Source organism: Sturnira hondurensis, unplaced genomic scaffold (genome assembly GCF_014824575.4).
Source record: "Sturnira hondurensis isolate 20B ecotype Veracruz unplaced genomic scaffold, ASM1482457v3 Scaffold0022215, whole genome shotgun sequence".
In the NCBI taxonomy this organism is placed as follows: domain Eukaryota; kingdom Metazoa; phylum Chordata; class Mammalia; order Chiroptera; family Phyllostomidae; genus Sturnira; species Sturnira hondurensis.
The window spans coordinates 2039631-2044477 of record NW_028094846.1 but is presented as its reverse complement, the minus strand read 5'-3'; positions in this window follow the sequence as shown (position 1 = coordinate 2044477).

Below are 4847 nucleotides of genomic sequence, written 5' to 3'. Positions count from 1 at the left end.
CCAGGATGATTCTTTTATTAGAACCATTGATCATTTCTCTCCTGTGAGATGCAGGGGGTGGAAACGAAATCAAACAGTGCCTGTGGCAAGGGCTGCCGCCCCGCCCGTCAGACGTGGGAGTGGAAACGTGCACGCCAGGCGTGTGGAAGAGAGACGGAGCCTCTGTCCCGTGGGGGGCTGTGGGGCAGAGTGGGTGGCCTGCCTCCGGTGGTGTGGAGAGTGGGTGGTGGGGAGAGGGAGGCTGAGTTGTTATTACCAATTAATTATTGTGCATTTATCAGTTGACTATCAGATCATCAATTTACTCACTGGAACGAAAGGATCTCCCAGGAAACTGCAGGCATTTTGGCGCGGCCCGGAGCGGGAGCCCTGGGAGCTGTCCGCGGTGCTGACGCGAACAAACCGGGGTGACTCTCGGTGGTTCCATCTACCTACCTCTTTCCGAAAAGCGATGACTCTGAGCGTCCTTAATCACGGCACGTGGATAGATCGCCCCTGCGCCCTGCTGTCGCTGGGGTGTGGGGGGCCTTCACCATGTTTTTAGGGGAACCCGAATTGTGATTTTGTTTACAGCTGCCTATTCTGTTCCCATCACCAGTCCTAAATTTACGAAAAGGTAGCACGTACAAGCCATGAATCCATGTAGGGCTTCAGCAAATAAGAATAGCATTTTCACTTTTTGTTCGTCGGTTGCTTTAGTCTCTGAGGGGTTTGGACACATAGAATGAACACGTGCCAGCATGCGTGCCAGGGTCCGTGTAGCGTGATGGCCAGCAGATCTGCCCAAGTCCTGGCCATGTGCATGTCGCCGTGGCGGTACTCAGGGCACACACGCTGTGCCTGGGTGCGCTGGCTTCAGCTCGGTCTCACAGCGGCTCAGCTTCCGCTTCCTGGGCCGTCATGAGGGCCGGCTCCACATGCCTTAACTCCTGAATTCTTGGACAGAAATCGGGGCTCCTCGAGTTAGGCAGGCCTGGGTGCCTGACAGCCAGCTGGTGAAAACAAGGAACGCGATTTCCTTTGATCAGGCCGATAGCACACTTTCTAAAAAGACTTTCTAATTTGTACAATAAGGATTTTTCTGGCTCTTGTAGCTAATATCACCCCTCCCCCCAGAAAGAGCTCTCCCTTTATCCTCAGTCCTGCAAACTGTGCTGTGCGAACACGGTGCCTTATCAACTCGCCCCATGCAAAGCAATTCTAGAACGTTCTCAGTGTCGCCGTGGACTTCAGGGATGGACGTGCCAGGCTCAGTTCAGAGGTGAGCGGGCTGAGGCTCAGAGCAAGTATTACGGTCCTGAGGTTGGCTCCAAAGGTGTGTCTCCCACCGGGGCTTGAGGTTGGAGCAGGGAAAGCAAGAGGCCCCCCATTATTTATTAAGAGTGCAATGCAGGTGAGTTCCCTTCAGGTTCTAGTCCCAGAGGACGGCACTTATTTCCCTGAGAGGGGTTACAGACCCACTCCAAATGACGTGGTGTGAGCCTCTCGCCCCGTAGATTAGTTATTGATGGCAAGCTGAGCTATTTATAGCAGCACACTAATGACACATCAGTGACTCACAGAAGACCAGAGACACTTCATTTAGAAATAATTGAGCTGTTACATCTGGATTCCTCTGTCCCTTCTTGGGCTTTTGTGGGGTTTGTGGGGTTTTGGTTTGTTTTCGGGGGCGGTAGCCCCAGAGAGCTCCGTGGCTGAAGCATCGCGTGGCGTGTGGTCCATTCCGAGCATCAGAAGCAGCAGTGTCTCGCTCTGACGGAGTTGGGTGCTCCTCTATCACTTTAAGAAAACCTGATATTGAAAAACCCGAAGTAGTAAAAAAAATTTAATCTGAAAGGATTACTTACATGATAAAATCCTACCCAAGACTTCTGTTTCAAACCCCCTCCTTGCCCACTAGAGGAAGAATGAATCCCACGGTTATATTGATGAATGACTTTTTCAAGGGCACGCCTGTGTGTGTAAAGCAAGGTGCCACACACTTGGACGTGTTCCCGCTGAAAATTCACACTCTTTGGAATTTAAAAAAGACTCGACCCCTCCCCCCCACAGGCCATTCTTCTGGGAAACTGTGTAATGACAAAATGTGCTTGTGAAAGATAAAGTCCCTGTGGGAATGACATTGTGGTTACTGTCAGTGCTGCTGTGGCCAGCTCGGCCCTTGGGCCCCTCCAGCCTGGAGCCACCGGCAGGATGCGGCAGCGCCCGGCAGACACTCGCTCTAAAGTTATCGTTGTTTTACCAGAAAACACGCCCCTTTCCCTCTGCAACCCTGAGGTCGTGGCTTCTCAGCTTCGTCAGGATGTCACCAGGCGGAGCCTCTCCAGCGAGAGAATTCGCCCCGAGGTCCCCTCCCTCCTCCTGTTGGGCCTTTGTCCCTGGGGTTCCAGGCCTGATGAAACAGTTTAAGGGTTTGGTTTGGTGCCTTGGTTGGGTTTCAGTTGGATGGTCTCAGGATTACAGTTGGGTTCTGCACACAGACACACACAGGGTCTGGAAGAGAGCATTTCATCACGTCACGGATTCTTGAATACAGTCCCCTGTGGGATCTTTCGTCCCACAGTCCCAAGGAAATGGAGGTCCTGTGAGGGGCCCTCAGCTTGTCCCCTGAGGGCCACATACCTGCTGAGCCCCGAGGAGAGCCCGTGTCTCCCAAACCTCACAGCACGACACAGCCACACTCACCTGAGCCCACCGTCCCCTCCTGGCCTCCAGCCACATCGTCACCATCCCTGAACCGCTGACCCTCCTAGCGCCAAAAGAGTGTTCCAAGTTCCCTGTGACCTGTGACCGCTGTCTTGAGACTGAGCCCCCCCGTCTGCCCCTGTGCAGCATGCGTTTCTCACCCCTGGGGACCAGATTTGGCCCACGGCACCCAGGAGGCTGGCAGCAGGCCCCCTCTCCTGTCCCAGCCCTGGGCCTCTGTACGACTCTCCCTGTCCCGGTGCCAGGAATGGGGTCTCACAGATCATAGCCATGTTCTCGGCAGCGGTCCTGGGCATGACAATAAAAGCGCTGTGACTCACGTCCCACCAAAGGCTGCCATATGCATTTTCTCACCCCCCCGACAGTCTTGGAGGAGAGTGACATTGTCACCAGCACCCCTGTGTCACCAGCGCCACATGGAGCAATGGAGAGGTTAAGTGACTTGCTCATGGACACACAGACAAAACGTCAGGGGCTGGGGGCTTCAGCTATAGCCGGGCCATTTGGCTCCAAGTCCCTGTCCTTCTAGGTCCTGGGCTGCCCCCAGGGCCCCAGCCAGGAGGCCACAAAGGAAGAGAAGCGAAGGAGGAAGCAGCCATTCGCTCCCACACGGCCACACAGGCCCTCCCAGTAGGCTTCTCAGATGTGTCCAAGTGAGAGAGGGAGACTGTTTTCCGAGGCAGAGAGCCCTGTAAGCCCCGGGGGGCTGTCCCTGAAGCATGTCTGTTGGGGGCAGTGCGGGCGAATGGCCTGCCACCTGCAGCACCCAGCTGGTGATTAGTGGGCGAGCACATCTGCCCTGCGGGCCGCGGAGTCCCGGGAACACCGGGAGCACCGGGAGCACCGGGAGGAGGTGGCTGCACCAGCCCCCAAAGCTGAGGTCCCTGCTGAGCGAGGCCAGGCCCCCGTCCTCCTGCTTCACTGCAGGGGTGGCCCACAGGGCGGAGGCAGTGCCCACATCGACCTCCTGAACCCGGCCAGCATGGGAGTGCCCTTGTTAGAGCCGAGGGCACAGTGAGTGCTGCCGGAGCCAGCTCCCAGCTGAGCTGCAGAGAAAGATGTCAACAGTCGCACCCAGGCCCGCCACACGCACCCGTCCTCGGGCTGAAAGGAAAATTAATCGAACAGGCAAGGAGCACCCGAGCTCTATAATTAAGCCAAAACGGTCCTCAGATAGAGAGGGAGCTGGGCGGGCAAGCTCCGTGCACACGGATATTTTTGCCCCGGGTCTCACTGCCCTTCCTTTCTCGGGGGCTCCTGGGCACATCTGGTTCCAGCTTCCCCGCTGAAACATCTGCTGACCGAGGCCCCGCTGGGGAGTTGCCAGCTCTGAGGACACAGGACGCAGGCGCCCACTCATCTCGTGACAGATCCCATCACAAGCCTCAGGCCTCCTGAGGGTCCCTCCGACGTGTCCAGTGCTTTACAGTTTCCAAAGGGTTGGGACTGCGCAGCTGATGAACAAACATCTCTGTTCAAGACCGGGGGGGGGGGGGGTGTGTCTTCGTGTCTGTCGGCCTCATCTCTCTGTCCTTCTTAGTAATACCAGTAACTCCCACCGATCAGCCTGTCACAGCGGGCCCAGCACCGACATGCCTGTTTCGTCATGTGGTTCTCAACAGTCCCATGAGACCTGCCGCATCCCCCCGCTTCACAGGTGAGGGGTCTGAGCAGTCGGATCCGGTGGCCTATCCAAGGTCACACTGATCTGCCAGGGGGCTCTGAGGACTCAGGCCTCCATCTCCTCTCTCCATGCCGTTCCTCCACTTCCATGGAACGTTCTCCCCCTGGTTAGACCCAAGCACCCTTCTCAGCTCTCCCAGCCACAGCCGTGCCTTGGGCAGGGATGGCTGTCAGGCAGTTTCTGGGGGCTCTGGCCCCCTGGCCCCTGCGCGTGACCTGACCGGCAGAAGCAGCTCTCTGAGGAGCCCAGCCTCAGCAGCCGCAGGCTCGGCGCCCACCAGTGATTTCTCCCCCAACCCATAGCAGGAGAGAGGCCCATCAGGGTTCTCTGAGGTCAGAGGCCAGCGCCAGGCCCTCGGCACACCTTGAGATTATCTGGACCCAGCTGGTGCACTAGGCCTTGAGCGAATCACTCTATTCCTGAGCCTCTGGCCCAAAGGTTTCCTCTCTTAACTGAG